This window comes from Lynx rufus, unplaced genomic scaffold (assembly GCF_022079265.1).
Source record: "Lynx rufus isolate CCGP_SWC_20201006 ecotype Redwood Valley unplaced genomic scaffold, mLynRuf1.p SCAF_7, whole genome shotgun sequence".
In the NCBI taxonomy this organism is placed as follows: Eukaryota; Metazoa; Chordata; class Mammalia; order Carnivora; family Felidae; genus Lynx; species Lynx rufus.
The window spans coordinates 66,165,593-66,177,848 of NW_025814889.1; positions in this window are offsets into that span (position 1 = coordinate 66,165,593).

Consider the following 12,256-nt stretch of genomic DNA (forward strand, 5'->3'; position numbering starts at 1 on the left):
ATAAAAATCAACATCTTTCTCGACAATGACCACCCACCCAGTTCCTCAAGCAAGACATTAGAGTCATTCTAGTTTTCTCAGTTTCTTTTTAACTCTGTCAACCAATTAATCACAAATCCTGTGGATTGCATGTTATCAACTATTCTGTGCATCACTTTTCCTACATCTCTTTACTACTCTCTTAGTTTAAGACCTTATAACCAATAAACATATTTATTCCAAAAATTTCCAACTAATTTGCCTCTTTCAGTTTCATTTCCTCTGATCTATTCTATTACTGGAATGATTTTTCTAAAACTCATATAAGTCATAGTGCCTCCTCTCTCTTCAAAGACTTTCATTTTTTTTTTTCTGTCCAAGACCAAATCCACTCATGCTTTCATGATATGTAAAGGTCCTACAAGGTTCCTCTATATGGGAGCAACCCTGATTTTATTCTTAGTGGGACCTCTTCTTGCAGCCTATCCTCTACATCAAATAATTCATAGTTTTCTCACCATACCATGAACCTTATTCGCTATTATGCCCTTGTACATGCTATTCTCTTTGCACAGAATATTTAACAGTAAACTAAATGTTCTTTTATTCAACATTTCTTTTTTTTATTTTGTTTTTTAAATTTACATCAGAATTAGTTAGCATATAGTGCAACAATGATTTCAGGAGTAGATTCCATATGCCCCATACGCATTTAGCCCATCCACCCTCCAGTAACCCTCTGTTTGTTCTCCATATTTAAGAGTCTCTTCTGTTTTGTCCCCCTCCCTGTTTTTATTTTTGTTTCCCTTCCCTCATGTTCATCTGTTCTGTGTCTTAAAATCCTCACATGAGTGAAGCCATATATTTGTCTTTCTCTGACTCATTTCACTTAGCAAATACCCTCTAGTTCCATCCACATGGTTGCAAATGGCAAGATTTCATTCTTTTTGAGTGCCAAGTAATACTCCATTGTATCTGTATACCACATCTTCTTTATCCATTCATCCATTGATGGACATTTGGGCTCTTTCCATACTTTGGCTATTGTTGATAGTGCTGCTATAAACATGGGGTTGCATGTGTCCCTTTGAAACAGCACACCTGTATCCCTTGGATAAATACCTAGCAGTGCAATTGCTGGGTCGTAGGGTAGTTCTATTTTTAGTTTTTTGGGGAACCTCCATACTGTTTTCCAGAGTGGCTGCACCAGCTTGCATTCCCACCAACAATGCAAAAGAGATCCTCTTTCTCTGCATCCTTGCCAGCATCTGTTGTTGCCTGAGTTGTTAATGTTAGCCATTCTGACAGTGGTGAGGTGGTATCTCATTGTGCTTTTGATTTGTATTTCCCTGAAGATAAGTGATGTTGAGCTTTTTTCATGTGTCGGTTGGCCATCTGGATGTCTTCTTTGGAGAAGTGTCTATTCATGTCTTTTGCCCATTTCATCACTGGACTATTTGTTTCTTGGGTGTTGAGTTTGATAAGTTCATTATAGATTATGGATACCAGCCCTTTGTCTGATATGTCATTTGCAAATGTCTTCTCCCATACTGTTGGTTGCCTTTTAGTTTTGCTGATTGTTTCCTTCTCTGTGCAGAAGCTTTTAATTTTGATGAGGTCCCAGTAGTTCATTTTTGCTTTTGTTTCCCTTGTCTCCGGAGATGTGTTGAGTAAGAAGTTGCTGCAGCCAAGATCAAAGAGGTTTTTGCCTGCTTTCTCCTCGAGGATGTTGATGGCTTCCTGTCTTACATTTCGGTCTTTCATCCATTTTGAGTTTATTTTTGTGTATGGTGTAAGAAAGTGGTCCAGGTTTATTCTTTTGCATGTCGCTGTCCAGTTTTCCCAGCACCACTTGCTGAAGAGACTGTCTTTATTCCATTGGATATTCTTTCCTGCTTTTTCAAAGATTATTTAGTCATGTTTGTGGGTCCATTTGTGGGTTCTCTATTCTGTTCCATTGATCTAAGTGTTCTTGTGCCAGTACCATACTGTCTTGATGATTACAGCTTTGTAGTATAGCTTGAAGTCCAGGATTGTGATGCCTCCTGCTTTGGTTTTCTTTTCCAAGATTGCTTCTGCTACTCAGGGTCTTTTCTGGTTCCATACAAATTTTAGGATTATTTGTTCTAGCTCTGGAAGAATGCTGGTGTTATTTTGAAAGGGATTGCATTGAATATGTAGATTGCTTTGGGTCATATCGACATTTTAACAATATTTATTCTTCCTAACCAGGAGCATGGAATTTTTTCCCAGTTTTTTGTGTCTTCTTCAATTTCTTCCATAAGCTTTCTATAGTTTTCAGTGTATAGATTTTTCACCTCTTTGGTTAGATTTATTCCTAGGTATTTGATAGGTTTTGGTGCAATTGTAAATGGGATCGATTCCTTGATTTCTCTTTCTGTTGCTTCATTGTTGGTGTATAGGAATGCAACCGATTTCTGTGCATTGATTTTATATCCTGCCACTTTGCTGAATTCATGAATCAGTTATAGCAGTTTTTTGGTGGAATCTTTTGGGTTTTCCATATAGAGTATCATGTCATCTGCGACGAATGAAAGTTTGACCTCCTTCTGGCCGATTTGGATGCCTTCTGTTTCTTTGTGTTGTCTGATTGCAGAGGCTAAGACTTCCAATACTATGTTGAATAACAGTGGTGAGAGTGGACATCCCTGTCTTGTTCCTGACCTTAGGGGGAAAGCTCTCAGTTTATCCTCATTGACGATGTTATTAGCGTTACATCTTTCATATGTGGCCTTTATGATCTTGAGGTATGCTCCTTCTAGCCCTACTTTCTTGAGGGTTTTTATCAAGAAAGGATGTTGTATTTTGTAAATGCTTTATATGCATCTATTGAGAGGATCATATGGTTCTTGTCCGTTCTTTTATTGATGTGATTGTTTTGTGGATATTGAACCAGCCCTGCATCCCAGGTAAAATCCCACTTGGTTGTGGTGAGTAATTTTTTTAATGTATTGTTGGATCCAGTTGGCTAATATCTTGTTGAGGATTTTTGCATCCATGTTTATCAGGGTAATTGGTCTATAGTTCTCCTTTTTAGTGGGGTCTCTGTTTTTTGGAACAGTTTGAGAAGGATAGGCATTGTCTCTGCTTTAAATGTCTGGTAGAGTTCCCCAGGGAATATATCTGGTCCTGGACTCTTATTTGTTGGGAGATTTTTGATAACCGATTCAATTTCTTTGCTGGTTATGGGTCTGTTCAAGTTTTCTATTTCTTCCTGTTCGAGTTTTGGAAGTTTGTGGGTACTTAGGAATTTGTCCACTTCTTCCAGGCTGTCCAGTTTGTTGACAAGTAATTTTTCATAGTATACCCTGATAATTGCTTGTATTTCTGAGGGATTGGTTGTAATAATTCCATTTCCATTTTCATTCATGGTTTTATCTATTTGGGTCATCTTCCTTTTCTTTTTGAGAAGCCTGGCTAGAAGTTTATCAATTTTGTTTATTTTTCCAAAAAACCAACTCTTGGTTTCATTGATCTGCTCTACATTTTTTTTAGATTCTATATTGTTTATTTCTGCTCTGATATTTATTATGTCTCTTCTTCTGCTGGGTTTGAGATGTCTTTGCTGTTCTGCTTCTATTTCCTTTAGGTGTGCTGTTAGATTTTGTATTTGGGATTTTTCTTGTTTCTTGAGATAGGCCTGGATTGTAATGTATTTTCCTCTCAGGACTGCCTTCGCTGCATCCCAAAGTATTTGGATTGTTGTATTTTCATTTTCATTTGTTTGCATATATTTTTTAATTTCTTCTTAATTGCCTGGTTGACCCATTCATTCTGTAGTAGGGTGTTCTTTAACCTCCATGCTTTTGGAGGTTTTCCAGACTTTTTCCTGTGGTTGATTTCAAGTTTCATAGCATTGTGGTCTTAAAGTGTGCATGGTATGATCTCAATTCTTTTATACTTATGAAGGGCTGTTTTGTGACCCAGTATGTGATCTATCTTGGAGAATGTTCCATGTGCACTCAAGAAGAAAGTATATTCTGTTGCTTTGGGATGCAGAGTTCTAAATATATCTGTCAAGTCCATCTGATCCAGTGTCTCATTCAGGGCCCTTGTTTCTTTATTGACCGTGTGTCTAGATGATCTATCCATTTCTGTAAGTGGGGTGTTAAAGTCCCCAGCAATTACCACATTCTTATCAATAAGGTTGCTTATGTTTGTGATTAATTATTTTATATATTTGGGGACTCCCGTATTCGGTGCATAGACATTTATAATTGTTAGCTCTTCCTAATGGATAGACCCGTAATTATTATATAATGCCCTTCTTCATCTCTTGTTACAACCTTTAATTTAAAGTCTAGTTCATCTGGGGCGCCTGGGTGGCGCAGTCGGTTAGGCGTCCGACTTCAGCCAGGTCACGATCTCGCGGTCCGTGAGTTCGAGCCCCGCGTCAGGCTCTGGGCTGATGGCTCGGAGCCTGGAGCCTGTTTCCGATTCTGTGTCTCCCTCTCTCTCTGCCCCTCCCCCGTTCATGCTCTGTCTCTCTCTGTCCCAAAAATAAATAAACGTTGAAAAAAAATTTAAAAAATAAAATAAAAAAATAAAGTCTAGTTCATCTGATATAAGTATGGCTACTCCAGCTTTCTTTTGACTTCCAGTAGCATGATAGATAATTCTCCATCCTCTCACTTTCAATCTGAAGGTGTCCTCAGGTCTAAAATGAGTTTCTTGTAGACAGCAAATAGATCAGTCTTGTTTTGTGTGTTTTTTTGTTTGTTTTTTTTTTTTTTATCCATTCTGATACCCTATGTCTTTTGGTTAGAACATTTAGTCCATTTACATTCAGTGTTCTTATTGAAAGTTGTGGGTTTAGAGTCACTGTGATGTCTGTAGGTTTCATGCTTTAGTGATGTCTCTGGTACTTTGTGATCCTTGAACATTTCACTCACACAGTCCCCCTTAGGATCTCTTGTAGGGCTGGTTTAGTGGTGATGAATTCCTTCAGTTTTTGTTTGTTTGGGAAAACCTTTATATCTCATTCTACTCTGAATGACAGACTTGCTGGGTAAAGGATTCTCGGCTGCATATTTTTTCTGTTCATCATATTGAAGATTTCCTGCCAGTCCTTTTTGGCCTGCCAAGTTTCAGTAGATAGGTCTGCCACTACACTTATATGTCTACCTTTGTAAGTTATCACCTGTTTATCCCTAGCTGCTTTCAGAATTTTCTCTTTATCCTTGTATTTTGTCAGTTTCACTATGATACGTTGTGCAGAAGATCGATTCAAGTTACATCTGAAGGGAGTTCTCTGTGCCTCTTGGATTTTAATGTCTGTTTCCTTCTCCAGATCAGGAAGTTCTCAGCTATGATTTGTTCAAGTACACCGTCAGCCCAATTCTCTCTCTCTTCTTCTTCTGGAATTCCTATGATAGGGATATTATTCTGTTTCTTTGCATCACTTAGTTCCCTAATTCTCCCCTCGTACTCCTGGATTTTTTTTTATCTCTCTTTTTCTCAGCTTCGTATTTTTCCATGATTTTATTTTCTATTTCACCTATTCTCTCCTCTGCCTCTTCAATCCATGCTATGGTCGCCTCCATTTTATTTTGCACCTCATTTATAGCATTTTTTAGCTCCTCGTGACTATTTCTTAGTCCCTTGATCTCTGTAGCAATAGATTCTCTGCTGTCCTCTATACTTTTTTCAAGCCCAGCAATTAATTTTATGACTATTATTCTAAATTCTTCTTCCATTATATTGCTTAAATCATTTTTTATCAATATGTTAGCTGTCGCTACTTCCTAGAGTTTCTTTTGAGGATAATTCTTTCGTTTTATCATCTTGGGTAGTCCTGTGGTGGCTCCAAACTGCAGGGCATTTCCCTTGTGGGGTCTGGAGTAACTTATGTTGGTGGGCAGGGCTGCAGTCAGACCTGATGTCTGCCCCCAGCCCACTGCTGGGGCCATAGTCAGCCTGGTGTGTACCTTATCTTCCCCTCTCCCAGGGGCAGGACTTCTGTGGAGTGGTGTGGCCCCTGTCTGGGCTACTTGCACACTGCCAGGCTTGTGGTGTTGCTTCAATGTGATCTGGCCAATGGCATATTAACCGGGGTGGATCTGCAAGGTGCACATGGGTGGGAGGGGCAGGCTTAGCTTGCTTTGCCTTCAGTGGTCCCCTGTAGGAGGAGCCCTGCAGCACCGGGAGGGAGGCAGGCCCGTCGGAGGGATGGATCCACAGAAGCACAGCATTGGGCGTTTGCATGGTGCAAGCAAATTCGGTGAGGGGAACTGGTTCCCTTTGGAATTTCAGCTGGGGGATGGGAGAGGTAGATGGCACTTGCCAGCGCCTTGGCTCCCCCACCAAGCTGAGCTCTGTGTTCCAGGGCTCAACAACTCTCCCTCCCGGTATTCTCTCTCCCTCCCCGCTCTCTGAGAGCAGAATTGTTGACTTTTAACATTCCAGATGTTAAGTCCTGCTGGCTATCAGAACTCACAGATTCTGGCCCCTCTGCTTTTGCAAGTGGCTCTGCCTTGCCAGGTGGGCTGCCCCTCCACCACCCGGCTCCCTCCCACCAGTCTGTGTAGCACGCACTGCTTCTCTGCCTTTCCTACCCTCTTCTGTGGGCCTCTTGTCTATGCTTGGCTCCAGTGAGTCCTTTCTGGTAGTCTTCTGGTGGTTTTCTGGGTTATTTAGGCAGATGTGGGTGGAGTCTAAGTGATCAGCAGGATGAGGTGAGCCCAGCATCCTCCTGTGCAGCCATCTTCCTCCTCTTTCATTCTTGATTTTATTTATTTGGGGCAGTTCCTTTTTCTTTTTGATCAAACTTGCTAGTGGTTTATCAAGTTATCAATTTTGTTAATTCTTTCAAAGAACTAGCTTCTGGTTTCATTGATCTGTTCTACTGTTTTTTGTTTTTTGTTTTTTGTTTTGATAATATTGATTTCTGCTCTGATCTTTATTATTTCCTGTCTTCTGCTGGTTTTTTGGTTTTATTTGCTGTTCTTTTTCCAGTTCTTTAAGGTGTAAGGTTAGGTTGTGTGTCTGAGATCTTTCTTGCTTCTTTAGGAAGGTCTGGATTGGTATATACTTTCCTCTTATGGTTGCCTTTCCTGCGTCTCAGAGGTTTTGGGCGTCGGAGGGATGGATCATTTTCACTGGCATCCGTGAACTTTTTACTTTTTAACTTCTTGGTTAGCCCATTCATTCTTTAGTAGGATATTCTTTAGTTTCCAAGCATTTACCTTTCTAAATTTTTTCTTGTGGTTGATTTGAGTTTCATAGTGTTGTAGTTTGAAAATATGCACCATATGATCTCGATCTTTTTGTACTTGTTGAGGGCTGATTTGTGTTCCAGTATGTGGTCTATTCAGGAGAATGTTCTATGTGCACTGGAGAGAAATGTATATTTTGCTGCTTTAGGATGAAATGTTCTGAATATATCAGTTAAGTCCATCTGATCCAGTGTGTCATTCAAAGCCATTGTTTCCTTTTTGATTTTTTGATTAGATGATCTGTCCATTGCTGTGAGTGGGTGTTGAAGTCCCCTACTACTATGGTATTACTATCATGAGTTTCTTTAGGTTTGTGATTAATTAATTGGTTTATATATTTGGGTGTCCCAAATTTGGCACATAAATGTTTATAATGGTTAGGTTCTTGGTGGATAGACCCTTAATTATGTATAATGCCCTTCTTCATCTCTTGATACAATCTTTAGTCTAGATTGCCGGGTATAAGTATGGCTACTCAGGCTTTCTTTTGTTGACTATTAGCATGATATGTGGTTCTCCATCCCCCTACTTTCAATCTGAAGGTGTCTTTAGGTCGAAAGTGGTCCCTTGTAAACAGCATATAGATGGATATTGTTTTCTTATTCATTCTGTTACCCTATGCCTTTTGATTTTAGCATTTATCCCATTGACATTTACAGTGGGTACTGAAAGATATGAATTTATTTCCATTTTGTTGCTTGTAGAGTTGGAGTTTCTGGTGGTGTTCTCTGGTCCCTCTGGTCTTTTCTAGTCTTTGTTGCTTTTGGCATTGATTGATTGATCTATTTATTTATTCAATCAATCAATCAATCTTCTCCACTCAGAGAGTACCCCTTAAAATTTCTTGTAGGGGTAGTTTAGTGGTCACAAACTCCTTAATTTTTGTTTGTCTGGGAAACTTTTTCTCTCTCCTTCTATTTTGAATGACACCCTTGCTGGATAAAGAATTCTTGGCTGCATATTTTTCTGGTTCAGCACATTGAATATATCCTGCCACTCCTTTCTGGCCTGCCAAGTTTCTGTGGATAGGGCTGCTGGTAACCTGATCCGTCTTCCCTTGTAAGTTAGGGACTTTTTTCCCCTTGCTGCTTTCATGATTCTCTCCTTGCATGAGTATTTTGTGAATTTGACTATGATATGCCTTGTTGATGGTCGGTTTTTGTTGACTCTAATGGGGGTCCTCTGTGCTTCCTTGATTTTGATGTCTGTGTCTTTCCCCTTAGGAAAGTTTTCTACTATGATTTGCTCACATAGCCCTTCTACTCCTATTTCTCTTTCTTCCTCTTCTGGGACCCCTATGATTCTGATGTTGTTCCTTTTTAATGAGTCACTGATTTCTCTAATTCTTAAATCACGCTCTTTTGCTTTAATCTCCCTCTTTTTTCCTGCTTCATTATTTTGTATAACTTGTCCTCTATATCACTGATTCTTTGTTCTGCCTCATCCATCCTTGCCACCGTGGCATCCATTCGAGATTGCAGCTCAGTTATAGCATTTTATATTTCATCCTGACTAGCTGTTACTTCTTTTATCTCCACAGAAAGGGATACTAACCTATTTTCGACTCCAGTTAGTATTCTTATTATTGTGATTCTAAATTCTGGTTCACATAACTTGCTTGTATCTGTTTGGGTTAAGTCCCTGGTTGTCGCCTCTTCCTGCTCTTTCTTTTGTGGTGAATTCCTTCATTTTGTAATTTTGAAGGGAGAAAAGGAATTAATCAGGTAAAAAAATTAAAATTAAAAAAAATTAAAGTAAAAAAATATTAAAATTTAAAAAATTAAAACACACACACACACACACACACACAAGATCAAATAAATGATGCTAGATCCTAGGTGTGTTTGGTCTGGGTGTTGAAAGGGGCTTGATAGATTAGAGAAAAAAGGGAAAGAAAGAAATGGTTTGAAAATTTGAAAAATGAATACACTGAAGTAGACTAAAATGAAATGATGGAAGTAAAATAGAATTTGAAAAAATTACACAAAAGTAAAAAATATAGTAGAAAAATGAAAGAAAAATATAGTTAATAAAAATTGGAAATACAAATGAATTTTTCTCTTTCTGTATTCAAGAAAAAGAAAAAAAATGAATAAGAGAAAAACAAAAAAAGAAAAAAGAAAGAAAATTGAATAGATGGACCAGCGAACAGATTGAGATATGATGGAAATTACTTTGTTTTCCCCTAGAAGTCAAACTATTAAGCGCTTTATAGTCCATAAACTAAGCAGGCAGAGAGACTTGTGTTCCTGAAGAGGGAGGTTGGCCCAGTTGGGCGGGGCTTAGTGTAATGGCTCCGTTCTTCACTAGATGGCACTGCTTAGCTTACTGGGGTGGATTGTTGTGGTGTTTTTAGGTGCCTTTGTGCATGCACGGGAGCGGTGAAAATGGCATCACCCAGCTACCCAGTCTCTAGTATCAAAACTCTGTTGTTCCCGATCAGCAATCACACACCCGTCCTTTGTCTTTGGCTTCCGTCCACTCTCCGCTTTTACAGAGTCCATGACCAAGTCCCAGGCAGCACCTCCCTCCTGAGTTTTGTCTCAGATGCGGCTGTTTTTCCTGTCCCCTTACTTCTGAGGGTCTGCGGTTTTGACCCATTCTGTCTCTCTGCAGGAGGGTCTCACTGAGGAATGACTGGGTGCTGACTGCACCCAGGAACATTCACGAGACCGTGCTGCTACCGATGCCCAGAGACTGCAGCCAGATAACAGCACTCCCCCCAAAAAGTTTGCGAGATAGTGTGGTAGCAGCGTTTCAGGGATTATGGAAAATCACAACACACATCTGGCACCAGGCTTCACCCTTAATGACCTTGTTCCAGCACCAGCGAATGTGGCCGTTCTCTGTGGTCTGCTGGGACCAGGTGGCTTCAACAGTCTCTCTACCAAATGTCCTTCCAGCAGTGTAACCGCTTTTACCCATGTGGCCTGAGAACCTCCCGGACCCCACTCTGTTCCTGGGGATTCGCCCTTCCTACCAGAGCACTACCAGGTATTGAGCTGCAGAGTTTCAGACTCTGTGCTCCCCCTGTTTATACCCTTAATGGAATTTAAACCCTCTCCTTTCTCCTTTCTCCCTTTTTAGTTCAGTCCCTGTCGCTGTTTCCAATTTTCCACTTTATTTCTAGCTGCTTTTGGGGGTGTGTGTGCTTTTCCTGTATCCCCCACCCCCACAGTCTCTGTCCTCTCTCTGCATGCAAAAGCAGCTCCCTACTCTCTGCAGCTCCTTTCTCCCCCAGTTCACCTCTCCACCCCACATACCTGCTGAATATGTGTGGTCCAGTTTGTGTGGATTGTTATGTTAATCCTCAGATAAGTTTTCTAGGTGTGCAGGATGGTTTAGTGTTGGTCTGGCTGTATTTCATGGATGGGAGACACGCAGAAAACTTCCATGTTGTTCGGTCATCTTGCCCCTCCCATATTCGATATTTCTATTACCGATTTTGAATCAAATATTTCCATAATATACTATTATCTCTTCTTGAACTGCTTTATGTATTCATACATTTAATTATGGGTGATAATGAGGTCATGCATATCTAGATAAGCGTTCTTTCTTCTTTTTCCTACTTGTAAAGTCATTTGAAGTATTTTTGAGTGTGAATTTCTCTTTCCAAATACTTTTTTTTAACAATGATGAGAAATTTCAGATGTATGGATCTTAATAATTGTGCAATTCAATAGGTCAAAATACCTCTGTAGTATTATCCTCTTTTGTTACAGAAGGGTGAAAACACTGTCTCAAGTGGGGGTAATCTTTGTGAAAGTCTGAAGCATGTGTAGCCTGCGTGCTAACCTGGATTTTCTTTTTTTTTTTTTTTTTTTTTTTTTTTTTTTTTTTTTTAAATTTTTTTTTTTTCAATGTTTATTTTTGGGACAGAGAGAGACAGAGCATGAATGGGGGAGGGGGCAGAGAGAGAGGGAGACACAGAATCGGAAACAGGCTCCAGGCTCTGAGCCATCAGCCCAGAGCCTGATGCGGGGCTCGAACTCACGGACCGCGAGATCGTGACCTGGCTGAAGTCGGACGCTTAACCGACTGCGCCACCCAGGCGCCCCTAACCTGGATTTTCTACATTTATTTAATCAATCTGCCATCAAAACTGATAGCACCTCCCAAGGCTGGTTGGATCATTTGGCATCTAGAGTAGGCCATGCTCACAGCAGACACTTGGCTTATGAGCAATGGATTTCACATAACGTATCTGTCTCCAACATGGTTACCACAGGAGCCCTTTGGTCCTTTCAGATCATCCTGTGTACCTAAAGAACTGTAAATCAGGCAATACCATTTCAGTCTTTTGCTCAATATCCCTCAGTCCTGGGAAGTAAGCCCTAAAAAAATTACAGTTCTTAGATGTATTCAAGCACATTGGAACACTGGCATACAAAACTGATTTTTTTTTTCCCTCCAAGGTGGATACTTTAAGACTGCAGTGAGAAAAGAGAGGTGAAAAATAGCTACTTCGTAGATGAATAAGAATGTTTTTAAAAGTTCATTCTGTGCACAAAAGTATAAAAGAAACCATAGAAGTTGATTTTTTTTTTCCTTTTAAGTAGTCAGTGAAGTGTTCCATTTATCTGGACTGAAAAGAGCTAAGTTTTGAGCAGCATATTCTGGTGATTGCCAATGAGTTTCTATTAATTCTTTCTTTTTTTTTTCTTTTCTGAATATGATTCCTGACTCCAAGTTCAGTTTATTTATCTTCTCCTCCTATCAAGTTAGTATATTTGAGTTTGGTATTTTGGAGACTTCCACAATATATAGCATATTAATATGGCACAGAACTATATAGCACATTAATGAAGATAAATTTTTGGGAAACAGATTTTCAACATGTGTTCTGTCTTATCTCCTCAAGAAGGAACACACCTCTACCATCCTACTCTGTAACTCTCCTCCTCCCTTTAGGAATAGGTCTAATTCTAGCGTATTAATGATTAAATAATGTATTTACTTATTTTTTAAATGATCTCTGTTCCCCTTTTCTCTTTTTTGTTTATCTATATCCTTAACAAATTTTATTTGATATTATTTCT